The 26,564-nt window shown below is 42.9% G+C and overlaps 1 protein-coding gene and 1 non-coding gene across 2 annotated transcripts in view; one reads left to right on the top strand and one right to left on the bottom strand.

The window, feature by feature from the left end:
- Window positions 1-26,564, bottom strand: part of HECW1 (HECT, C2 and WW domain containing E3 ubiquitin protein ligase 1) — a 441,946-nt gene that overhangs the window by 341,935 nt on the left and 73,447 nt on the right. The gene's annotated exons all lie outside the window — the stretch shown is intronic.
- On the top strand, window positions 23,066-23,170 carry LOC117073838. Its single transcript, XR_004433395.1, has one exon. It is a non-coding gene; the product is annotated as a U6 spliceosomal RNA (small nuclear RNA).

Below are 26,564 nucleotides of genomic sequence, written 5' to 3'. Positions count from 1 at the left end.
ATGGCGCGATCTTGGCTCACTGCAAGCTCCGCCTCCCGGGTTCACACCATTCTCCTGCCTCAGCCTCCTAAGTAGCTGGGACTACAGGCGCCCGCCACCACGCTGGCTATTTTTTTTTGTACTTTTTTAGTAGAGACGGGGTTTCACCATGTTAGCCAGGATGGCCTTGATCTGACCTCATGATCTGCCCACCTTGGCCTCCCAAAGTGCTGGGATTACAGGCACGAGCCACCGCGCCCAGACTTATTGATTTATTTTTGAGACAGAATATCTCTCCGTCCCCCGAGCTGGAGTGCAACGGTGCTTGGCTCACTGCAACCTCTGCCTCCAATCTTGGCTCACTGCAACCTCTGCCTCCAGGGTTCAAGTGATTCTCTGGTCTCAGCCTCCTGAGTAGCTAGGACTATAGGTGCCTGCCACCATGCCCAGCTAATTTTTTGTATTTTTAGTAGAGATGGGGTTTCACCATGTTGGCCAGGCTGGTCTCAAACTCCTGACCTCAAGCAATCCTCCCCCCTTGGCCTCCCAAAGTGCTGGGATTACAGGTGTGAGCCACTGTGCTCAGCCCACTGATGGTTTCTAAGGGTATAGGCTAGTTACTTTGTAAAAAACTGCCCACTTTAAATTTGCCTGATGTTTCCTTGTGATCAGAGTCAGGCTCTGACTTCAGCAGGAGTCACAGAAGCCACACTGAGCCCTCAGTGCCCTGTATCAGGAGGTGTTAGGCTGGTGCAAAAGTCATTGCAGTTTTTGCCATCAAAAGTAATGGCAATAAAACCCCACAATTACTTTTGAACCAACCCAATACAAGCTGCACTGGTGATGGCAACTCTTGGTTAGGGTGCTGTCTGTCAGATTTCTCCACTGTAAAGTCACTATTTTATCCTTTGTAAATAATAAGTATCTTGTGGAGAGACCCTTGGAAATTACATAAATATACTGTTACTTCTCAAACTTTCACCCATTTCCTTTACCACCTGTTAATTAGTTTTTGCTTGAATCAGAGGCCTCTTTATTTATTTATAGCCCATTAATGTATTTTTTTCTTTTTTTTTAACTTTTATTTTAGGTTCAGGGGTACCTGTGTAGATTTGTGGTACAGGTAAACTTGCATCACAGGGGATTGTGGTACAGATTATTATTTCATCACCCAGGTACTAAGCCTAGTACTCAACAATTCTCTTCTCTTCTCCCCTCCCTCCTCTCACTCTCCACCCTCAAGTAGACCCCAGGGTCTGTTGTTCCCTTCTTCTGTGTTCATGAGTTCTCCTCATTTAGCTCCCACTTGGAAGTGAGAACATGCTGTGTTTGTTTTTATTCTGTTCCTGCATGAGTTTGCTAATGATAATGGCAGAGGTCTCTTTTTAAACAGAGTTCTGAATTCTATCGTTTGATAAATATTTTACATGGCAATGGATCTTATGAGACTCATCAAAGCCATTATGGTGTAAAGCATCTTTCCAAAAAAAATGAACTCCTATTTGCTGTCAGTTGATTGCAAAGACTTCAATATAGGGAAGGAGGAGAGAGCTCAACACTGGAAATATATCCAACGTACCAGAAAGCAAATACAAATTAAATGTCTCTTGACCTTAAGTTATAGCAGCTATCTCACATCTGGTTTAAACATAGCATTAATAGTTATTCCTTTTTATCACAAAAATAATTCATTCATACTGTGGAAAATCTGAAAGCTTCATAAAAAGCAGAAAACAGAGGAAAAAAAGACACTCATGATGCAGAATCTACCACTGTTAACCAATTTGGTAGATTCTTTATTGTCATTTGTTTTTCCTTTTCTTTTGTCTTAAGACCTATTGTATATATAATTTTGTATTCCAATTTTAATAACTAGAATTCATTGAAAATTCTAAGATAGTTTCATAAATTTTAATGGATGTCTTTTATGAACATACTACCATTTAGTTTTCTGATATCATTTTGGACACATAGATTGTTTATATTTTTGCTATTAAATAATGGTGGAGAAGCATCTTTGCACACACACAAAATGTGTACTGCATTTTGCTTCATTTGTATAAGAAATATTATGGCCTGAATGAGTATAGCTGAGTGAAAGGCTATGAATACATAGCCAAGTGAACTTACAAAAAAGCCTAATTTCTACCCAACTGGTGATCCACGCAAGTGTTCTTCTCCCCCAAACTCAACAACACTGAGTGTTCCCATAGTTCTTTGCATCTCCTGACTGTACATTTTCAACCTTCTCTTAGCCAATTTATATTGCCCTGTTGTGAGCTGTCTGATCTTGTTCTTTAAAGCTTTATCTACCCAAGTTCGCTATTATTTTTTTACTTAAGTATATGAGCTCTGTGAATTCTAAAATATCAAACTGCTTTATTTTTTTCTTTTGTAGCGATGAGGTCTCCCTGTGTTGCCCAGGCTGGTCTTGAACTCCTAGACTCAAGCGATCCTCTTGCCTTGGCCTCCCAAAGTGCTGGGATTACAGGCGTGAGCCACTGTGTCTGGCCTATAAGATTTTGTCTGACATACTTGTTGCAAATATTTTCCCTGGGTATTATTTGCTTTTTAATTTTGTGTATCTGGCTGTCAATGGAAGATTTCCAATTTTATGTGTTAAAACTATTATTTCTGTTTCCTTCTAACACTTTAATTTTGGAAAGCTCTACTTACTCACCCTTCCCAGCCAAATAGAGGTAAACATTATTTCTACACCCATCTAGCATGTGATAGCACTATTTTGAAAACATCAGCTCTTAGATCCATTTGTAATTTATTTGGGTGCATGTGAATAACATACTTCTTCCTTACTGGTAATCTGCTTCCCCCTTATCATGTATCAGATTTTTCTGTGTGCCAGAATTGACTCTGAGTTATGCAGTTTCATGGACCTATTGCTTTTTCTGGAGTCAGGATCACATTTTGTTCATTATTGTTGCTTTAAAATACAGTCGTATTAATCTTATTTCATTCCTCTTCTTTGCCCTCTTGAAATGTACCTCTTCTGGACTATTCATTATTTCAGAATATTTTAAAATAATGTTAATAATTTCAAGTAAGAAAAACTGTCAACTGAAAGAAAAATAGAGGATATTTTATTAATAACATCATAAACTAGTGAATTAACATAAAATGTAACTTACAATAGTCAGTTTCCTCATGAAAGAACATGGGATATTGGTAGATTAATTTAAATCTTTTATGTTTCTTAGTAAAGTTTTGTATGTCTATTACATTCTGCACTTAGTGATTAAAGTATGGATAGTTTATATTTTCATTATCATAGAAAATCAGATGCTTTTTAAATGACTTAAATTTTATATTTGAATGTTGTTAGCTTTGTAAACTGTCTTATTAATTCAAATAACTAGATATTTTCCTTACGCTTTACAGGTATAAACTCACATCCCTAAAAAAAAAATGACCATTTGTTCTTGTTAAAATAACCATCCCTGTAGCTTTTGCCTCATATTTTATTTGATTAGCCTGAACTTCAAGATCAATGTTAAATCATCACTAAAAATAATGGTTAATTTCACATTGTTTCTGCCAGTGACAGGAATGTATTTAACATAAAGCAGGACACTGGCCATTAAATAATGAAATAGTTAATGTTAATAATGAAACATTAATAATGAGAGAGGCATTGACTTCCAGATTATATTGTCTAGATGAATTTTTTTTAATATGTCATTTTGCTAAAAATAATGGCAGCCATGGTCATCCAAATATGACAGGCAGTTTTCATGACATTGTGACAGCCATGAAAATGTAGTGCTTAGATTTCGGACGGCCAGAGATGGCCCCCGTCCTGTGTTCCAGAGCCCCCATGCCCAGGCCATCCTCTGTAGGCTGCCCTGACCAATGACTGCACACAGCAGGGATGCAGAGGGCGCCCATGTCTGGGAGATGCCAGGCTCTTCTGAGGGCAGCATTTTGGAAATGACGTTGCGGCCTGGGGGCTCCTGCTCCACCCTCCTCCCTTGCACTCTCTTTCAGGAGGCTCAGGCCCTCACAGTTCCCTGGTCTTTTCCCCTCACAGGCTCTTTCCTCATCCATCTCCTGCATGCCCAGTCCCACCCTGGCACCTGCTTCATCAAGGATCTGGAACGACAGAGACCCTAATGGTTTGGTCTGTGAATAGAAAAGCCAGGCTGCTTTACTGTCCTTTTCCACCAGTCAGTTGAGTGACAGTGTTATTTTGAAATCTCTTACTTCCAGGAGATGAAAAAAGTAAAGCATTTAGACAGTGAATTATTAGTAACAAGTGCTGGAGGGCACTTACACGGGGCAGAGCCCCTTTCCTGATGCCATCTCGGGATCCTCAACATCATCACCCCACTGGGGAGGCAGGGTAGATATTCCTGACTTGATTTTAAGACAAAACAACCAACAATAGACGTCTCAGGGTGTTTAAAGGATATGAGCAAAGTTACAGAAATAAGAAGGACAGAGTCAAGGCTAGAGTTTATATCATTTGAATTTTTATCAAAATTATTTCCATTTTAACCCCAATGTTCCCTAAATTCATATAAAACATGAGATTATTATTTGGTTTACCAAAGCAAATATGGTATTTAGTGGCATTTTGAATTTTCATGTAGGCATCTAAAAATAATATAATAAGATGCAAATCCAAATCAAAGGTCTATTCAACTGGCCAGGCATGGTGACACCTATAATCCCAGTACTTTGGGAGGCCAAAGCGGGAGGGTTACTTGAGCCTAGGAGATCGAGACCAGCCTGGGCAACATACTGAGACCTCGTGTCTACTAAAAAAAAAAAAAAAAGTTAGCTGGGTGTGGTGGCATGTGCCTGCGGTGCCAGCTACTCAAGAGGCTGAGGCAGGAAGATGGGTCAAAGCTGCAGAGAGCTGTGATAATGCTACTACTGCACTCCAGCCTCGATGACATAGTGAGACCCTGTCTCAAAAAAAAAAAAAAAGCCTATTCAATTAATAATCGTGGCATCCTATGTAGATTCTATATTGAGCTCATAGAAAATTAGCAGCATTTTCTATCATTATTCATGGTTTTTAATCATCTTTTTGGTAGCATGAATAATTTCATAATCATAATTTTAAAAGTTCCTCACACTATAGGAATAAAATTCTTATTTGGGATACTTACCTATATAATACAGGCATCTCTGGTTTTCTGGTTTAATCATTCTATAATATTTCATTGATGTATATTCCAAAATTTATTTATCTATTCTCCTACAGATGAGCATTTAGATTTTTTCCAGTTTTTAAATTCTGCTATTTCAAGCAAATTGCTTTCTTACCTACAACTGATTTTATACATATATGAGTGGTTCCCCAGGATATGCACAAGCCCAGGTCTCTTGGTGCAGTAAGTCAACCCATCCTCCACTTTGCGAGGTGGGGCCATCGTGCTCACCAAAGGGAAGGGACCAGTTCATTCTCCCACCATCTGTGCAGTTCACCTACTTTTACACTCCTTCCAGTACTTGCTATCACCAGCCTTCTTTGTTTTTAACTCCATGGTTGTAAAATGATTTGAATCCCCAGTCATGGCTTCAACCATGAAAAATAGGCCAGCCACCATCTGATAGCTGGGTGAGTCCCTCGATCTGGCTCAGTCCAGCTCCAGGCCCCCGACAAACCTCCAACGTGTCACCTGCTGTCTTCCCCCACACCTTTGCTAGAGGATTTACCTGCCATCAATCTAATCATGTCATTTCTTTGCTCAAAACACTCAATAGCCCCCCAAATACCTACAGGATGAATACAAACTCACCAGCACAGCAAACAGCCTGACAAGCTGGCCTCATCTCTTCCCTGTTGCCAGGCCTCTCCCAGCCAACTACTCCCATACACCCACGTCCCTCCTGCTGTCCAGCAATCCCAGAGACACTTCCTACCTGGGTCCTTTTGCTTTTTTGGTTTCGTTTTGTTTTCATTTGAGACAAGGCCTTACTCTATCACCCAGGCAGTGGCGCAATCACGGCTCACTGCAGTCTCAACTTCCTGGGCTCAAGTGATTCTCCCACTTCAGCTTCCTGAGTAGCTGGGACAACAGGCATGCGCCATCATGGCCAGCTAACTTTTTATTTTTTGTAGAGACAGGGTCTTGCCATGTTGCCCAGGCTGGTCATGAACTCCTGGGCTCAAGCAATTGCCCACCTCAGCCTCTCAAAGTGCTGTGATTACAGGCATGAGCCACTGTGCCTGGCCTTACTTGTGCCCGTTTTCACAGGGCACAGTCTTTGTCTAAGGCACATTCTTTTTCTTTGCCTAGGACTCCCATTCTGCACAAGTACAAATGCCACATCCCTGAACTCAGCCAGGTTGTCAGTGTCCCCCTGGGCTCCCAGGGCATCTGATTTTGAGCTACAAGTACACGGATCAATTATTATTGTGCTTGTTTGTACATCAGAGCCTCCACTAGGCTATGAACTTAGAGATGCAGCGATAATGTCTTACTGATCTTCCCCAACTCCTGGCACAGGCCTGGTAAGCACTGGGTGAGAAACGCATGATGTTTTACATTAAATGCAGTTCAATGTTCTTTGGAATCTCAAATGCATCTATTCATTCATTTTATGTGCCTTTTCTAGATGACAGAAGACAGTAGTGACTAAAATAATCAAAGCTCCTTTGTCCACCATCACAGAGCTTACATTCTAGAGTGAGAATACAGAAAATGAATAAAACTAATGGAGTCCTGTAGTATAGTAGAAAGTGATGTGAACTCTGGGGACGATGAAGCATGAATGTGGGAGAGGGAAGAGGGGATGGAAGGCTGTAAAAGGGTTGAATCTCAGAAAGGGCAATCAAAGGAGAGAGAAGGTGACATTTTTGCAGATTTGATAAGGAGGGAGGAAGTGAGACCTGGAGATTCACGGTCGGGGTAGGGGAGCTTTCAGGCAGAGGGAATGGCACAGGCAAAGGCCCTGAGGCAGGAGTGGCTGGAGTGGCCAGAGCAGAGACCTAGCAGGAGGGTCAGAGATGCAGACTGAGAGGTAAGGAGACAGCACATTAGGTGGCACCTTGTAAGTCACAGCAAGGACTCTGATTCTGCTCCCAAGGAATAGGAAGCCACTGATGGGATTTGGAGAAGTGATGTAACTTGACAGATGCTTTTTTTTTTTTTTTTTTTTTTTTAAGATGGAGTTTCGCTCTTGTTGCCCAAGCTGGAGTGCAATGGTGCAATCTCGGCTCACTTCAACCTCTGCCTCCCAGGTTCAAGAGATTCTCCTGCCTCAGCCTCCCGAGTAGCTGGGATTACAGGTGCACATCACCACACCTGGGTAATTTTTTGTATTTTTAGTAGAAACAGGGTTTCACCATGTTAGCCAGGCTGGTCTGGAACTCCTGACCTCAGGTGATCCACCTGCCTCAGCCTCCCAAAATGCTGGGATTACAGGTGTGAGCCACAGCGCCCGGCCTTGACAAATGTTTTAATGAGCTCTCTCTAGATGTCATGCCATGGATACCCTGAAGGTGACCAACAGCAAGCACAAGAGACAGATTAGGAGCTTTGTAATAGGTCTGGTGAGAAATGGTGGTGGTCTGGACCAGGATGGTGGTGAGAAGCTGTTGTTGGATTCTAGATATACCTTGACGATAAAAGCAAAGGATCTGCTGCTAGATTGAATGTGGAGCAGGATAGAAAGAGAAGGATGACTTCGTTTTTTAACCTGAGTGAATTGGAAGAATAGATTGGCCATGAACTGAGATGAGGAAGCAGGCAGGGCAGGTTTGGAGAAGAAAAACAAGAGTTTGGTTTTGGACATTTTCTGTTTGAAAGGCTCCTTAGACATTCAAGTGCTGATAGAAAAACAAGTCTGGCATTCAAGAAGGAGATGTGGGATGGAAATGAAAATTTGTGTCACCAGCACACAGGTGAAATTGGTCATAAGATGGGATGGGATGACCAGGGTAGCAAGTGGAGACAGGAGAGGACATCACAGCCCTGAGCCCTGAGATAGCCCAGTGGTAAGAGCTCAAGGAAAGGAGGAGCCTGCAAAGGAAACAGGCATTCACATGGCAGGGAAGGTCACCTGCAGCCATGGGAAGGTAGACTGAATGCTACAAATCTCACACATGTCAGGTTTCCAGATTAATTGCATAATTTGAAACTCCTGTGCTAGCAAGCTGCCCCCTACTGAACTTGGCTCTTTATGGAAGAAGAACAATTTCTTTAGACTCTAATTCAGCAGTAGCAGCTGAAGAAAACAGGATCAAAAGATCTCACCCCAGAAAGATACACTGTACATTTCTTGTGCTCTTCCTCGAGACACATCAATCCTCTTCAGAGTCAACATTTTGAAAACATCTGATCCTAGATTAAACATGCCCCAAATGCAATCCCTCTTATACAAAGTATCTTCTGGACATAGAACAGTCCATAATTTTCAAAGATTATTTGCATAATCTTTGAAACCTGTGAACCTGCCAAAAGAAGAAGCTGCATAAGGTGAGGTCTGGGAGCACCTAGAATGTTTCTTATGTTCTCTCCCTGCGGAGTCAGGATACATTACCCTCCCAGCACAGAGTATTGCCAATAGGGACGCTCACCTGAGTCTTCATATCCAGGGTTGTTATTGGAGTTCCATATGAAGGCATAGTTGACTGAATCATTGACCATGTGGCTGACCTCAGTCATCAGCTCCTCTCCAGAGAGCAGGCTGACGTCCCGTGACTTAGAGATACAACACTCTAATCACAGCCCTCAGTCTAAGTCCTTTCTTAAGCATAAGCTAACTAGGAGCCCACCAGCTCTAGCATAAACTAAAGATCATTTGCATAATCTTTGAAAGATGTGCAAAATACAGAGATGGAACCAGACTTTATTGGAAGGAAAGCTGACTTGGTTCATGAGTATTTGGCTTCTTATTTTCAGAGCAAAAAAAACCCAGGTTCTCTGAACGGATCCAGGCTACTTCCTTGTGATTTGCAATGCTTACTTCAGTGGTTTTCCTGGAGAGCTTTACTAAGTACCAAAGCCTGGGTTCCAACCCCAGAAATTCTGACCTAATTGCTCTGAGATTCTAATGTGCCATGGCAGTTGAGGAATGCTGGTCTAGAGGAACTTTTAAACCTTAACATCTGTATGAATGGCCTGCAGATCTGGTTAAAATGCAGATTCTGATTCAGTAGGTCTGAAACTAAGCATTTTTATTGAGCTCCCAGGTGAGGACACTCTGGTCCAAGGACTACATTTTGGGCAACAAGGATCTGCATCTCATAATCATCTCTGCAACAGTTATTTGGTATTGCCACCTATGATGATAAAATGCAGTCAGCCCAACAATTAAAAACTAATCCCTCTGACATTTAGTTTAGCAAATACTTATTGAGCACTTCCTATGCACGATGCTTATCATTAGGGACTTTAAGAGATAGAGAGATTTAGAAAATGATCATTCTGACCAGCGTTAGGAAGGGTAAATAGGTTTCATTTCAAGTTTCTTCTCTGATTGATGATTGGTATATATTTCATCCTTGGCCTAAAGAGATCAAAATATAAAATGACCCTGGAAACACAGTGTCAGAAACCACAGAATCTCCCTAATCCTCTAGATATGGCGCCAGGTACCATCACATTCTTCTATGTACGTGAAATGGGACCCCTGGCAACTGTTGACTCACAGCTGCCTACCTAAACTCTCTTAGCCCTAAAGCCCAGGTAATTAATCCTACTATTCAATAAGGGATCCAAGTAACAAAAGTATAATGTACTGTCCCCTTACCAAATAGTACTCAAGGTGCTTTCAGGTCACTAGAAGAAAGATTCTTTAAAACATTCATCAAGCCCACAGTGTCTTGCAGAGGTGGGCACTAAATACTGAGCCCAAATGGTCCCTCTCCAGCAGTAGGAATCATGATCATGAATATGCATTTCTAATGGCTTCCTTCTGTGACACCAGCCACATCTGGACTGCACAGGGAGGCCTGTTAATTTCTGGCACAGCCCTGCCCATTTTTAAAGTCAAGGGGCATCATAACGGAAAGCTCACAAGAAGCTGGTCTCCCTTCTCTCCTTTGTTCCAGGGCAGGCCATGGGGGTGGAAGGGATTAGTGGCTGCCCTAAAGCTACTATCTGGTTGCCAGGCCCAGACACCCACATGTCAACATTTTCCTTCATATGCCTGCTCTGCCAAAAATGATTGGGATTCCTGTGTTCTAGAGTTTGGCTGGACTTTGTTTCCAATTCCCAGGAGGTAGCCTCTAAATCCTTGGAATTTCTCAGATGATAATAACACCTTTGTTATTCATGGCGGGCTCTAATAGCTTATGCTAGAGCTGGTGGGCTCCTAGTTAGCTTATGCCTAAGAGATGAGGGCTGTGATCAGAGTGTTGTATCTCTAAGTCATGTGACGTCAGCCTGCTCTTCGGAGAGGAGCTGATGATTGAGGTCAGCACATGGTCAATGATTCAGTCAACTATGCCTTCATATGGAACTCCAATAACAACTCTGGACATGAAGACTCAGGCAAGTGTTCCTATTGGCAATACTCTGTGCTGGGAGGGTAATGCATCCTGACTCCGCAGGGAGAGGACATAAGAAGTGTTGCATTCTAGGTGCTCCCAGACCTCACCCTATGCAGCTCTTCTTCTGGCAGGTTCTGATTTGTCTCCTTTTGGTTTTACTTATAAAACTGTAATAATAAGTATACCACTTTCCTGTGTTCTGAAAGTCATTCTAGTAAATTAGCAATCCTAAGGGGTACTGGGAACCCTAAATTTGTGGCCAGCTGGTAGAAGTGTGGGTGGTCTGGGGCCCATGGCCTTGTGGCAGTGTGTGGGGTACAGTGTTGACTTGTGAAGTCTGGCCCAGCCCCAGGTAGTTGGTGTCAGAACTCACTGCAGGAGCCTTCCTCATATTCCTGAGCAGCACGGCACTGGAGGGCTGGCCCAGCTGACTGAGACTGTGTCCATTTCCCACCCGCAAAAGAATCTTGTGGTAGGAGTTATTAAGAAATTATTTTAGGCAGATAGAGAAGAAAAGGGGTCCTTGGAATGTTTTTGTTTTTGAAGCAGCTCCAGAAACATTTATTGTCCAGCAGGAAAGCCCTGGCTTTTAGAGCCTGGCTGGCAACCTTTGATATGCAAATTACAGGCCATTAGAAACTAGGTCCACCCAACATGGCGATTCCCACTGTTGTCCTCTTGCCCTTGCCCCCACATGTGCCTGGCAACATGGCCACTCCCACGTATCCCCACGTGTGTAGAACATCATGGTGCACTGTATTTGCATATTAAAAGGCTAGGGTGGGAAGGCCAGTTTTTTCATGGGCTACGTGAATGACATGCCTGGTCAAACCAATCCCCTGAGCCCTATGCAAATCAGACAACACCTCCTCCAGCCTCTTTATATACCTAGCTGGTGTCTCCTGAAAGGGAGTTTCCTCCCTTGGTTTTGGAGCCCTGCTCCCTCTGTCTCTGTACAGGGGAGCTTCTTCCTTCTTTCTTCTTCTTTCTTGTCTATTAAACTCTCTGCTCCTTAAAACCACTCCACGTGTGTCCGTGTCGTTTTATCTAAATCATCTGAGACAAGAGCCCTGGTACTCCTCCACTCATTGTATTACTTTTCTATACACTTTCCAACCCTGGCTGGGAACTTGCTCCAAATTAATGAACCTCTTAAACCATCACATGGTCTTTTCCCTTGGGCTTTGTTTATCAAGGACTGTCAATCCAGAAGATGAGGGTGGCTTTATCAGCCCACCAGTAAAGCACCCTAGGTATAAATACTGCCCAAAGCCAGCTTTGCTGTGCCTTCCAAGACATTGTGATCTATACTGCTGGTCACAGGCACACTGTGGTCAGGCTCATTCCCTCCGCCCTGCCATACCACATTCCTTGCTTCCTTCCCTTCTCCACCAAAATGTGTTATCAGGACTCAGTTGCTTCTAAGATAAAGATGTGCATCCAAGATGTGATATCCTAAACCAATGCTGTGTTCAGATCCATGATACGTCTTGGCTTCTTGTTTGGAAAAAAGTTCCCTGAGCTCTAAGAGGTTCAGAGGAGCAGGTTCTCAAGGTGACACAGTGCTGCTGCAGGAGAAAGCAGTGAGGCCTCCTGCCTCCTCTCTCCTTCCCTTGGATCATATTGCTGCTCGGGAATAACAGTTCAATCCGTGATCTAAATATATCTTACACTGAATGGCCCAGCATTGTGGTATTGATTTTTTAAGTTAAAAATACAAGATGAACTATCATTTTTCACCTACAAAATTCTGTTTCTAAAGCTTCAAAATCCTTTTTGACACAGACTTTGTTTGGGCCATTTACACAGCTCTCCTCCAAAGGGGAATCTAAAACTCTTCCTAATACCTAGCTGGTGCTATGCCCCCTTTCCCTCTAGTGGACCCCACAAGCCTCCCTGGGCGGCTTTTCTTCCAGGAAATCCTGTATTCTCCAGCGCCAGAAGGATTGGGTGCTGGTGGCCAGGCTTGTGCTAGAGAACACTGCTCTTGGGCCAGAGATGGTCATGGCACCCAAAGGAGCTAATTCATTAGCTGCTCAGAGACCAAAAATAGTTCCTTTCCTGATAATTCTAAAAGACAAGAGTGGTAGGTGTAAATTCTGTGAAGTCCTCCAAACCGTACGCCAAGAGCTGTGTAAGGACATGGCCAAGAAATAGGATATAGTTCAGAAAGAGAAAAGGAGAGACGCCTAAGCCCCTCATCATTTTGCAAGTGAAGCTGTCTGCTGTATAATCTTATTACACTGTTCCTTCTCTCCTTTTCCCCCTTTTATGGTCATTTGAAATGAGCTCAAGTAGGTTTCACTTCCTTGCAATCAGTGATTCTGGAGGGAGTGAGACATTCCCTGCTTTCAAGGGAACCCCAATTCATCTACAGATGAAAAGCAGCAAAAGCATCTCTCTTTAATTTGATATAGACATTCAACGATAATCCAACACCTACCCTAGTTACCAGAACTCATGCCCTTGAAGTAGAGAGAAACATGTTTTTTATTTCTTATCTGTATTCCCAGAAAGGGACTTCATTTAGCTGGAACCCAAAGTGTATTTTACATAGCTAACTGAGACTCAATTTTAATTTACAGTAGTGGGCTCAGGGTCAGAACTCAAGCATAAAGTGCCTATACAGCAAAATATGAAGATATGAGAAAGGTAAGTGAGTGTTTACATTTATTCCAGTATTAAAAAATTTTATTAGATAAAGGGCTTCCTTTTTTATGTACTTGGTAATAAGTTGCTGTCATTAAAATGTGTGCCTGGCTTGGGGATGGGACCCAAACAGGAGAGTGTGATCAGAGAAGGAGCTATTAAAATGGTGTTGGAAAGCACTCTAATGCTGCCACTATGACCAGACTGTGAGCTGCAGAACCCTTGAGAGCTGGTCCCTCTGGTGCAAGGATGCTTTCAGATTACACTGCAGCCAGGAGCGGTGGCTCACACCTGTAATCCCAGCACTTTAGGAGGCTGAGGTGGGAGGATCACTGGAGGCCAGGGGTTCAAGCCAGCCTGGGTAACATGGTGAAACCCTGCCTTTACTAAAAATACAAAAATTAGCCAGGCATGATGGTGGGCGCCTGTAATCCCAACTACTTAGGAGGCTGAAGCAGGAGAATCACTTGAACCTGGGAGGCAGAGGTTACAGTGAGCTGAGATCACATCACTGTACTCCAGCCTGGGGGGAAAGAACAAGACTCTCAGAATAAATAAATAAATAAATACATACATATATATATACATAAAATTACACTGCATTTGCCATACTGCCAAAGGGAAGCAGGATATGGGCTAGTGGAGACCTTTTTCCGTAGGGCTAACACAGCATCTGGGGAGCAGTACCAGGCAACATCTTCAGCTTACCATGATCCATGAAAGAGAAAAACTCAATGGTGCTGATGGCTAAGGTGGACAGACTGCCTTCTGCCACAGCAGAAACCTTTAAGGCATTAAAAACCTGCTTCAGCTGGGCGCGGTGGCTCATGCCTGTAATCCCAGCACTTTGGGAGGCTGAGGCGGGTGGATCACGAGGTCAGGAGTTCGAGACCAGCCTGGCCAATACGAGGAAAGCTCGTCTCTCCTAAAAATACAAAAATTAGCTGGGCATGGTGGTACGCACCTGAGTCTCAGCTACTCAGGAGGCTGAGGCTGAGGCTGATGAATCGCTTGAACCTGGAAGATGAAGGTTGCAGTGAGCCCAGATCACACAACTGCACTCCAGCCTGGGTCACAGAGCAAGACTCCATCTCAAAAAAAAAAAGACAAACCTGCTTCATCTCACCAGACTCAGCTTTCATCTTATAAAACAAATACTATATAAAATGACAGACTCGCCGGGCGCGGTGGCTCAAGCCTGTAATCCCAGCACTTTGGGAGGCCGAGACGGGCGGATCACGAGGTCAGGAGATCGAGACCATCCTGGCTAACACCGTGAAACCCCATCTCTACTAAAAAATACAAAAAACTAGCCAGGCGAGGTGGCGGGCGCCTGTAGTCCCAGCTACTCGGGAGGCTGAGGCAGGAGAATGGCGTAAACCCGGGAGGCGGAGCTTGCAGTGAGCTGAGATCCGGCCACTGCACTCCAGCCTGGGTGACAGAGCAAGACTCAGTCTCAAAAAAAAAAAAAAAAAAAAAAAAAAAAAGACAGACTCATATGACTTCCTGTTCTGTCTTCTCCCTGACTCAGGGCCAGAGACTACTTCCATAAACTGTACATCTCTGTCATGGGGTCAGACAGTTTGAAGAAACTACAGTGGTCTCTGTCTGCCCCATTCCTCCGCCTGGTCTCTGAACACTGGCCCTATATATCCTCGGAGACACAGCAGTAACCAGAACAAAGCTACAGAGGGAGGCACAGACGTGGCAGAGGATGCTGACCTAACTCCTTCAGTATTTGACACATAAATTCGATAAAATATAACAGTATACAGGGACTCTGATTTAAATAATATCAGTTAAGTAGATGTCTTTCAAGATCTTAACAATCAAAGAATAGACTTTGTTTTCTAATATCCATGGACCATTTACCAAAAATTGATTATACAAGGGCCTCAAAGAAAACCTTGATTAATTATGAAAAGCATAAAGAGTGGTGATAACATTTTCTGACTGCAAAGCAACTAGGATAGATATTGTATTAATAATACAAGTTTGAAGTTTAAAAATACCTTAACCATTTGTTAACAATTTAACATTTGGTTACAAAGGCATTTTAAATCGCAATTACATACTGCTCAGAAATGAAAGACAATGAGAGTGCCACAAAAGGAATACAAACAAAATTATGTGCAATAGTGGAATCCATAGCATTACATAGGATTGCCATCTAGCCAGCATTGGCTGGGTCAGCCATGCTGACCCACGTTAGGACAGGGCAACACTTCTGTGAGGATTGGAAAACAGCACTGCTTTCAGCCTCTCTCGGGACAACTGACCCTTGCAAGGTGCAGCAGCTAAAGGGTTAATGCGGGCACAGCAAGGGCTCTCCAGGAGTCCCAAAGGCAGTGTGCATTCTGACTAGGCGGTGCCTATACAGTCACTGGTAATTAAACATTGTATAGTTTAGTTGCTATTGTTATAAAACAAGAAGAATGTAAATCAAGAACCTGAGAATTCAATCCTTACATTTCTTAAAGTCAGGATAAAAAGAGCAAAGCAAACCCAAGGAGAGCAGGAAGAGTAAGTGAATAAATACCCAAATGTGTAGGCTACCTTGCACCTGACTCTTCTGTCCCTCTTTGCTCTTCCTGCCCTGGGTCCTGGGAGGCTGAGTGGGAGGAGGCATTCATGAGCTCCCTCACTCGCTGCCTCCCAGTTGGGTTCAGCCAATGTGGAACACACAGAAGACTGGAAGGAGGGAGAAGTGAAGGTCAGAGCATGCCCCCACACGGTTCCCTCACTGTAGGCTGTGAGCTGGCCCCTCTCTGGGGGCTCCTCCTCCTTCTGGGCTAGTGCCCGTGCCCACCTGCGTCTGCTCATGCCTGCCCAGCCACCTTGCCGTCTCCTGTGCTCTGCCCACGCCTTGGTCAAGAGTCCTTTTATGAAATGCTCCTTAAACTAGCCACCTTGAGTTCACCATGATTTCCTGATTGGATCCTGACTGACATACCAGCAATCACCACCACGACAGAAAAATAAAAACAACAAAACAAAACAAAACAAAGCAGGGCAGGGGAAAGTAGCGTTGCCATCTAAATTAAGCAGCTATTTTTTGACAAGGATATACAGATGCATATACATAGACACACACATGAAACTCTAGTTTGTCTAGTTTTTTATATTTATTACTCAGAAAAGTTATTTGAATATATATTTGAATGTATTATTTCCTAAGTTCTTTATCATGATATTTATTACTCTAGTCCTTTAGATGGCATTCTTTTATTCTTTAAAAGCTGTTTTCCCTATCAAGGACAGTTATAATCTCCTTTCACATTTCTAATCTTGTTTATTTGCTTTATTTTCTCTAATTTACATGTATGTACATCCACATATAAAAACAGAAAAAATGTATTTGAAAAAATGAAAAATAACTATAAAGATTAGAGGGAAATATATATGAAAAACTAGAAAAACTATAGAAATACATATGTGTATTTCAATTAGAAAAGAAAAACTAGAAGGAAAAAGCAAGTAAACAATACCAGTAATAGGGAAGATTAGAACTGCCACCAGTAGGGAAAACAGCTTTTAAAGAATTAAAATAAAGGTCTCCAAAGGTCTGATATAATAAATTCCAAAATCCTGATGAAATGTTTATTTCCTGAAAAAATGCATACTGATTTGATCACATGGAAGGAAACTGTATATCTTTTGTTTTTCTCACTGCAATCATAGTCCCATTCTAAGTCCCCAACATGATTTCATCCTAATGCTATAGTTATTTATGATGTGAACTCTTTTATTAATTATATCATTCTTTTCTCTGATAAAAATATGTATAAAGATTTAAATTTAATTAAAAAAAAATTCTTGGCTGGGTGTGGTGGCTCACGCCTGTAATCCCAGCACTTTTGGAGGCTGAGGCGGGTGGATCACGAGGTCAGGAGACCAAGACCATCCTGGCTAACACGGTGAAACCCCATCTCTACTAAAAATACAAAAAATTAGCTGGGCATGGTGGCAGATGCCTGTAGTCCCAGCTACTCAGGAGGCCGAGGCAGGAGAATGGCGTGAACCCAGGAGGAGGATCTTGCAGTGAGCCAACATCACGCCACTGCACTCCAGCCTGGGCAACAGAGCGAGACTCCATCTCAAAAAAACAAAAAAAAAATTCTTATGATCCCCAGCTCTAAGTGTTAAACCATTTCTTCCAGGTTGAGTAATCAATTAGTATTGTTAGAGTTATCACCAGTAGTATACAGTTGATCCAAACAAAATAAGCACAGGTCATTTATGATAAAAATCTCTTATCATGAAATCATCTTTAATGATTTACAAGTCAATAACTCAATCAAGTCAGTCCTGCTTCAGTTTGATGAACATAAAGAACTTGAAAACACCTCACTTGGGGCAAGATTTGTTACCCAGTCCCAGAGTAATGCACTTTCTGGGAAGTATATAAAAATGACTGACCACGCCTTATCAGGTGCTCGATAATTACACCTGCTATTCTTTCACTGAGAAGTACATTGATTAACTCATAAAAGGCAAGAAAATTGATATATTACTAATTTCATTACCTTTTTACTGATATAATATTGTAATAAAATGATTTAATCTTAGCATGCTTTAAATATACTTTTGTCATAATCTTAGAGCTACAGATTTAGTTGTTTTATTTGTGGAAAATATCTACCATATAATATAAATGGCAAAGCCAGTCCTCTTTGTCAAACCAATTAGCCAAATAAGATTTTTTTCAGAAAAATGTCTGACTTCATTTTAAAATCCAGATATATGTGTTAATGTACATTTTAAAGAATATTAGAAATATGACTGGAAATAAAGTGAAAGATGCAATTTGTAAGTTAGAGTACTAAGACATTCCAGTAAGATAAAATAATGAAGATCTAATATATTTATCCATTTTAAAGTAAGTCCTATAAACAAGATAATAAATCATTCCCATTACTTAATTTGCTATAGTGCAATGTAATTTGCAGCTAAAATTACCAGCTACTTAAGAAGAGTGCAGCATAATAGCCTTGGCTTCCCTTCTGTAATTGTGTGCATATGATTTGGTTTTGAGGGACAGTTAAATGAGTCTCATGTATAAATACCAGAAATAATTCCAATAGTCTTGTTAAACATAATTATAACAGAATTTATATATTTTAAAAAGTGAAAAGAATGTTTTGCTAAAAATTATCAGTCTAGCAGTTAGTACATAATTTTGTTTTGTATTAATGGTAGGAAAAAATTATTGAATGTCTTATAAGATGGCAAATGACTATAAATAAAGAGCGTATGATCTGATTTGATAAACCAGATTTTGACTACCTTAATTAATAACACAATCCTAATCTGAGAGAGATTGGGTAAAAGTTTTATTCATGCATTTCATTTAATAGCCTTGAAAATGTTGATAGTTCAGGAAACGTCACAACTGTGTTTACAAGAATTAATAGCAAAAATCTCTTTCGCCGGGCGCGGTGGCTCAAGCCTGTAATTCCAGCACTTTGGGAGGCCGAGACGGGTGGATCACGAGGTCAGGAGATCGAGACCATGCTGGCTAACACGGTGAAAAACCCCGTCTCTACTAAAAAATACAAAAAACTAGCCGGGCGAGGTGGTGGGCGCCTGTAATCCCAGCTACTCAGGAGGCTGAGGCAGGAGAATGGCGTGAACCTGGGAGGCGGAGTTTGCAGTGAGCTGAGATCCAGCCACTGCGCTCCAGCCTGGGCGACAGAGCCAGACTCAGTCTCAAAAAAAAAAAAAAAAAAAAAAAAAAAAAAAAAAAATCTCTTTCAAGAGACAGTTCTCTTAGCTGAGGGATGAGTGCTGAGGACAGGTGTAAAGAAATGCTTACATTTAAATATGGGCAGGGTTTGTTTCCAATATTCAGTCTTTCTTACAGTGCTCTCTTTGCCTTGTTCTCTAGTAAGTCTCCCTTAAGAACTCCTTGCATAGTAGATAGGCAGAGGCAAAGTCATTAAAATGAAACTTGTCGTTACTCCACATACCATACGTCTGAAGAATTCCGAACATCACAAACACTCAGGACAAAGCATCCCCTTCTAACACCACCCTTTATTCTTAACTGAGCTGTATAAGGCAGAAACAGAAGGGAAGCTGAAAGGGTTTATTAAGCCTTGATTTATTATTTTGAAAAAGGTTTTCCCTTTGTTAAATATCCTCAAAGTTTTATGCCCTGTGGGTAATGCACAGGCAAAATTTGAGGGAGGCAAGGGGGAACGCCCCCTTTTATGAAGGGTTATTATGAACACAGGTTTATTCTAGCAGGTCAATTTTAGAAAAGAATAGATATAAGTTGAGGTTTTGAGTACAGGATTCCATAGAATCTCCATGCTTGAGTGCCCCTTGGAAAGTCTTTTACCCCTGGGAATCATGTCCTCTGGTGGGAGGACACTGTCCTGAGACTGTGAGTTCCCTGAGGACAGAGATGATCAATCCTAACTCTCCCTGCATCCCCAGCACCCACACAGTGCCCACAGGGAGCATTCACACTTGGACACTTACAGAACCGGTTCATTCATTCACAGAGGAGAAAGGTGATGTGTCGGATGGAACTTAAACAATGGGAACTGCCTGAATAAGCCAAAAGCAGTTTTATTTACATAAAACGGTAAAGGTTGGATTTTTTATCCTGTTATCTAGCCTACCTGCCTCTATACTGAGAGACAGGACTAGCTGGATTTCCTAGGCCGACTAAGAATCCCTAAGCCTAACTGGGAAGGTGACCGCATCCACCTTTAAACAGGGGGCTTGCAACTCAGCTCACACCTGACCAATCAGGTAGTAGAGAGAGTTCACTAAAATGCTAATTAGGCAAAATCAGGAGGTAAAGAAAGAGCCAATCATCTACCGCCTGAGAGCACAGCTGGACCGACAATGATCAGAATATAAACCCAGGCATTCCAGCCAGCAATGGCTACCTTCTTTGGGTCCCCTCCCTTGGTATGGGAGCTCTGTTTTCACTCTATTAAATTTTGCAACTGCACACTCTTCTGGTCCGTGTTTGTTACCATTCCAGCTGAGCTTTTGCTCGCCGTCCACCACTGCTGTTTGCCACCCTCGCAGACCAACCACTGACTTCCACCCCTCGGGATCAGGCAGGGTGTCTGCTATGCTCCTGATCCAGGGAGGCGCCCATTGCCCGCTCTGGATTGGGCCAAAGGCTTGCCATTGTTCCAGCTCGGCTAAGTGCCCGGGTTCCTCCTAATTGAGTTTAACACTAGTCGCTGGGTTCCATGGTTCTCTTCTGTGACCCATGGCTTTTAACAGAGCTATAACACTTACCACATGGCCCACGATTCCATTCCTTGGAGTCTGTGAGGCCAAAAACCCGTGGTCAGAGAATACGAAGCTTGCCGCCATCTTGGAAGCGGCCCACCACCATCTTGGGAGCTCTGAGAGCAAGGATCCCCTGGTAACAATATCACACACACACACACACACACACACACACACACTCTTCTAATTGACCCTTCTTGAATCTTCTATCAGTGGCCCAGGCATGCAAAAATCCTGTCTCAGGATCACCTGAGCCCCTCTTAAATCATGTTCTACCAGAGCCACCCAGGGCCTCATACTCTGAAAGTTTTCCTGTTCTCACCTCATCACAACGCACCTTTTCAATACCTGTCGCCACAATAAGTTCTTTTTGGGCAGTGATAATAGACACATCAACTTCTATGAAACCCCTCCCATTAGAATAGTCCTTGGTCAGCAAGGTCTCCCCATCCAGGCAGTGGGACAGGCTGCAGGGATCCTTCTGTGGGAAGGAAGGCCCTGCTTGCACTCACACCCCACATATGGCTGGGTACACTCAGGCCAGAAAACTGCTAGTCCCCGGCTCTTGACTTAAAACCATTAAGAGCAGCTGATTTTAAGTTTCTCTCAACTCTGTCCGATCTTTGCTTTGGAGAAGAGCCCAAAGTTCGGAGTGGTGGCTGTGTTCCTTTGGTTAAAGTTCCGCTCAGACATACTGAGTACCTCACCTTAAGTAAAGACGCTGTGGGACCGGGCACGGCAAATGACCTCGGAGTGAACGCCAGTGCCCAGCCCGTCTCATGACTTGCTGTATTAATGCTCCCTTCCCTCTTCTGGAATGCCCGCCTCTCATTTTGTTTCAGCTCCTTCCTGCCGGCATTCAGATATGTCCACTCTTCTCCACATTCCTTTCACTCAAATAACCAATTTTCTTTTCTCCTTTCCAGCAGACTTGTGGAAAGCCATTGATACTCCTGGCTTCGCGTCTGTACGTCTCCATCAAATCTTACCCAGTTGTAGCCTGGCTGCAAAATCACTCCCAATTGAAACTTTTTTCACAGAGAAAAAAAATGGGCAAGGAGGCTCCTTCTTGCAAATTCTAATGTTTTCAAGACAGGAGAGAGAGAGAAGCTCCTTTGTAAATTTGACAGTGCTTTACAGAGGAGACAGGAGCCCCCAAGATACCCCTGAGAAATAAAATAATAGTCATTGGCCTGAAAAAAGCAGAGAACCGGATCCAGAGTGAGCGGCTCAGGAAGCAGAGTGATGCCTGGTGCCTGGAGAGTGTCACACGCCCGCAGGCCCTGGCCGAGGACACTTGCCTGCGAGGCATCATCAGCTCTGGTTCTGATCAGCAGGAGTGACAGGCGACAGGGGAGCGTGGGTCTTCAGGGGGCCAGTGTGCCATATCTGGTCTTGTCTGGAAACCATTCACCACGATGGCAATCATGGGCAAGATTGTGAGGGGCTCAGTGGGTCTGATGCCACTGTTATGCTGGCTTCATAAAACAGTTTGGGGCCTCACGCCACAGGGCAAGCGGAGCTGGCGTGAAAGGCTGCCCGCCTCCCACTTCTAACTGCCTCAAATACATAAAAATGCTAAATAAGAGGTAATGCTTTGTGCATATATCCAAGTTCAATATCAAAAGAGGTGCCAGGAATGAAGCAAAATCTAAAAGCCAGGGCGACTTGGCTAAAATGGAAGCCAGAGGTAGGCACAGGTATTTCAGAGACAGAGCTGGGCCTCAGTCTCCAGGAGTGTGTGGCTTCTGATGCTCTTGCAGGGAGATGAATCCAGACCCCCGGTTACATGCTGGAAACCAGACACCTCGGAGGGCTGGCTTGTTGCTTCAGTGGAAAGAAACAGCACTGCCCACCAGCCCTAGGAAGCGGTGGCTCCAGAGAGGCCAAGAGGGATAGGAATTGCCTAAGAGGAGCATGTCCTAGACCCAAACCCCCAATGAGAATGAAGCCAGAACTCACACTGTGTGGGTAGTAAAGAGACACACATTACCCTAAACTGCTGAATCCTACGAGGCCCAGAAGAGGTTAATGTGAGCTGTGCCCTGGAGATACTGCCAGGCCCAGACCCCGGGGACTCTCAGTGATAGAAAACCGCCAGGAGAGGGAGCAGGTGAAACACCAGGAGACTTTAACCCCAATAACTCAGGATAATACAACAGCCCAAGAGAACACTTAAAATAAGAATGTCACCTTTCATTGTTTCAAGGTAAAGGAAGATATGGGAGTCATAAGATAGTAACAGGACCCTGCAGGAAAAGACCAAGTTGATTTGCAAAAGAAGCAAAGGAATTCTACAATGAAACGTCTAGCCATTGAAATAGAGAAATCAATAGAAGGTTGAAAGAGCAGACTTCAGAGAGTTAGTCTATTGGAGAAAAGATTTGAGAAAATCACTCAGATGTCACACGAAGATCTGGAAAATATGAGGGTTTCAATAATAGGGAAGAGAAATGAAAATGTCCGTTATCTATTAACAGGAGTTCCAGAAACAGAAAAAGAATATGGGAGAGGAGGGATGTTTGAAGGGATGATGGTGAAGTTTCCAGATATAAAGAAATATGGAATTTCTAACTGAGGCAGCACCACAACTCCTAATCTGAATAAATTAAATAAATCTACACATAGGTACAGCTTAGTAAATCTGCAGACCATAAAAAGACAACTACTTTAATTACCAGGAGAAGAAAGATTATCTCAAAAGTAATGTCAGGGTTCATTTCTGCAACACACCTGTCAGAATTGCAACAGTGAGAGAAGATAAGCATGGCTCCCCCATGAGACGACATGCCAAATTGTGAAGCATTCCATGTTTTTAAAAGTGCAATAAGCCAGGAATAGAAAGTTATACACCACATGTTCTCATTCATACCTGGAAACTAAAACTGTTGATCTCATAGAGGTTAAAAGTAGAGCAGAGGATACTAGAAGCTGACAAGGGAATGGGGAGGGAAGGATAGGGAGAGGTATGTTAAAGGATATAAAATTTCAGCTAGACAAGAAGGATCAGTTCTAGGTTCTATATCATGGTAAGATGACTACAGTTAACAGTAATATATAGTTTCAAATAGCTATTAAATGGAAGGAGGGTATTGAATGTTTCCAAGACAAAGAAATGATGAATGTTTGAGATAGCAAATATGCTAATTACCTTAATTGCATCACTATCCATCACTTTGTACACCATGAATATGTACAATATTATTTGTCAATTTAAAAATAGAATTTTAGGCGGGGCACAGTGACTCACGCCTGTAATCCCAGCACTTTGGGGGCTGAGGCAGGCGGATCACTTGAGGTCAAGAGTTTGAGACTAGCCTGGCCTACAAGGTGAAACCCTGTCTCTACTAAAAATACAAAAATTAGCCAGGCATGGTGGCATGCACCTGTAATCCCAGCTACTCTGTAGGCTGAGGCAGGATAATTGCTTGAACCTGGGAGGCGGAGGTTGCAGTGAGCTGAGATCGCACCACTGGCTCCAGCCTGGGTGACAGAGCGAGACTCTGTCTCAAAAATAAAAAAATAAAATTTTAAAAAGTAATGGCAATTAGACAAAAGCACCTTTTTACAAAGCAGCAAAGGACTTCGGAAGATAATGCAATAATATATTCAAAGTGCCACGTGAAAATACAACAGCTATCCTAGAATTATATATTTAGCAAGTCTGTCTTTCAAGAATAAGGGTTAACTCAGCTATAACAAAGACCGAGAGAGTTTTTCATTCTAAATAGCTTAAAGATTATTTCAGCACAAAGAATACTGAATCTAGAAGTGAGTTGGATTCAAGAAACCATCTGAAGAGATGAAACTGGCAAACACTTTGATTCACTTAAATATGAATTGAGTGTAAAAATAATGATAAATGACCAGACCTGGAAGTTTACAAAAAGAAGGAAATAAAAGCAGCCCCAAGTATGGGAGGTTGGGGAGGGAAGCTGGGCATTGCAAGGCTTTTGTGGTGTTAGAGTACAATACAGAGATTAATGAGCTTCAGTGTTCATAAAGTTAATTATGCCTCTTAAAAAATGAAAGTTAACCACTAAAGAATTGAAGTAGAACACATTACTTCCAAGTCAATGGGGGACTGAGGGGAGGAAAGAAATCTATAAAACAAAGCGTATTTGATCCAATGGAGAGCAGAAGAGACAAAAAATAAAAGACCAAAAAAAAAAAAGCATGGTAGACCTTTTTGGCCAACGCTTATCTTCACACCCCATTTCCCTGTCCTCTCCCCTGTCTTCCTAACCCCTTGATGTACAGAATGACAGAGCCTCCCGGAAGATCCTCTTGACTCCGTGGCAGATCGGCTGCTGCGTTCCTGGTGTCTGGTCCCAGAGCTCTCGGAACTCCACCATCAGAACTCTTAAAATGCTCCCTTGTGAGTGCACATGGTGGAGGCTCATCTAAAAGTATTAATTCATGTGTTTCCTCTGTACATTAACTTGCTCTCCGGTTCCAAAAGATGGGTTTTCTCCCCTAGTCCAATGCAAAGAGGAAACAAAGAGGAGAAAGAGAGCCACAGCCTGAGCGCCAGATGATGTCTGCTTATGGAGAATTTTAGTGTCCAGGGGGAGGAAGTGGCAGGGGAGAGACGGTGTCCTGGATGGGGAGGGATAACAAAGACCTTCTCCTTGGAGGGCTAAAGGAAAGGCTGGAAGGAGGATGGGGCCCAGCTGTGCTCCGTGTAGGAGGCCCCCAGCCCCCTGCCCTGTGGACCACAAATCATCCAACAGCCCTGGGCACTTATAACTCCCCCATCATCTTGCCCTGAAATGACAGTAAGGGACCTGAAGACCTTGGGTAGGGGTAGGACAGAAGGGACCTTGTCCACTGACCAGGATGAAACTGAGGAGAACCGACTAGAAATTTTCTGAACAGCTGAAGCAGCTGTGGTCACGAGACCACTGCACACGGCCAGGCATGCTGTGGAGTGTACAACCTGCACGACATTCTTACTGCAGACACAATGAGCTTTGTTTTAACTGCCAATGTTGGGACAAAGACTCTCCTTGACCAGACTCTATTCAGAATTCTCAAGCAGGCCTTGACCTTGGCCTAGAAGAACTACGACTTGCAGCGCAGGTGATTTCATCCACCCCACTACAGGAAAACTCTTGAATAAACACCAGCATAGTTCCTATCAGTTCCAGGCTGTGTTCCTAGGATGACAATTCCAGCCCCCTTAAAATGCCTGCCTGAGAAAACTCAATGCTGCCAAAAGAATTTATTGTTTGGGAGGCTGAGGCAGGCAGATCACAAGGTCAGGAGTTTGAGACCAGCCTGGCCAACAGAGTGAAACCCAGTCTCTACTAAAAATACAAAAAATTAGCTGGGCATGGTGACAGGTGCCTGTAATTCCAGCTACTTGGGAGGCTGAGGCAGGAGAATCTCTTGAATCCAGGAAGTGAAGGTTGCAGTGAGCCAAGATTGCACCACTGCACTCCAGCCTGTGCGACAGTGCGAGACTCCGTCTCAAAAAAAAAAAAAAAATTACTGTTTGTTTCAGACAACACCTGATGATAGGCCTCTGAGCTCACTTTTCTTAGAACATTTACTTTAGAAAGCTTGCAATTATATATTCTTTCTGTGCCCCTTTGAGATAGAAACCTTCTACCACCCAGAAATGTCCTCTCAAGTATGTGGGAGCCATCTCTTCAAAATGCAAACATTCAGTAAGATAGCTCTCTTGTCTCCCAGTTCCTGAGGGAGAGTAAGATCCTAACTTTGTGGGGCCTTGATCCAGTTGGCAAAACTATGTCCCTGTCCTAAAGATAGAGACTTTTGTTTCTCCTCCAGGTAAGCGTCAATTAACAAACCCAGATGGCCTAAACCCATAGACTACCCCTTTACCTTCCTTTAGTCCCTTTCCTTTAGCACATACCACCTTTGTCTCAGGGGAACTAAGCTGAGGTTTCACTGAGGTCTCTTCCTTACTGCAGTAGTACTGACTAGAATCTGTCTTGTCTCCTTAACTAGTGTCCAGCTTTGTGTTTCTTTGACAATTCCAAGCTGGGGCCAAAAGTTCCATGAGGGCAGGGTCATGCCTGTCTTGTATAACTGGCCACCAGCAGAGTCAAGGTGCTCAGTAGATATTTACATAATGAATAAATGAACATAAGATATTTTTTTCACTTAATTTGCACTCTGATAGTGAGTTGCATCCTTTAAATGCCATCTTGCAAAAAATACAGTGCTGGACAAATGAGTGCAC

This window comes from Trachypithecus francoisi, unplaced genomic scaffold (genome assembly GCF_009764315.1).
Source record: "Trachypithecus francoisi isolate TF-2019V2 unplaced genomic scaffold, Tfra_2.0 Lachesis_group4, whole genome shotgun sequence".
In the NCBI taxonomy this organism is placed as follows: Eukaryota; Metazoa; Chordata; class Mammalia; order Primates; family Cercopithecidae; genus Trachypithecus; species Trachypithecus francoisi.
The sequence above is the reverse complement of the archived record's forward strand: the minus strand, read 5'-3'. Positions and strand labels throughout refer to the sequence as shown.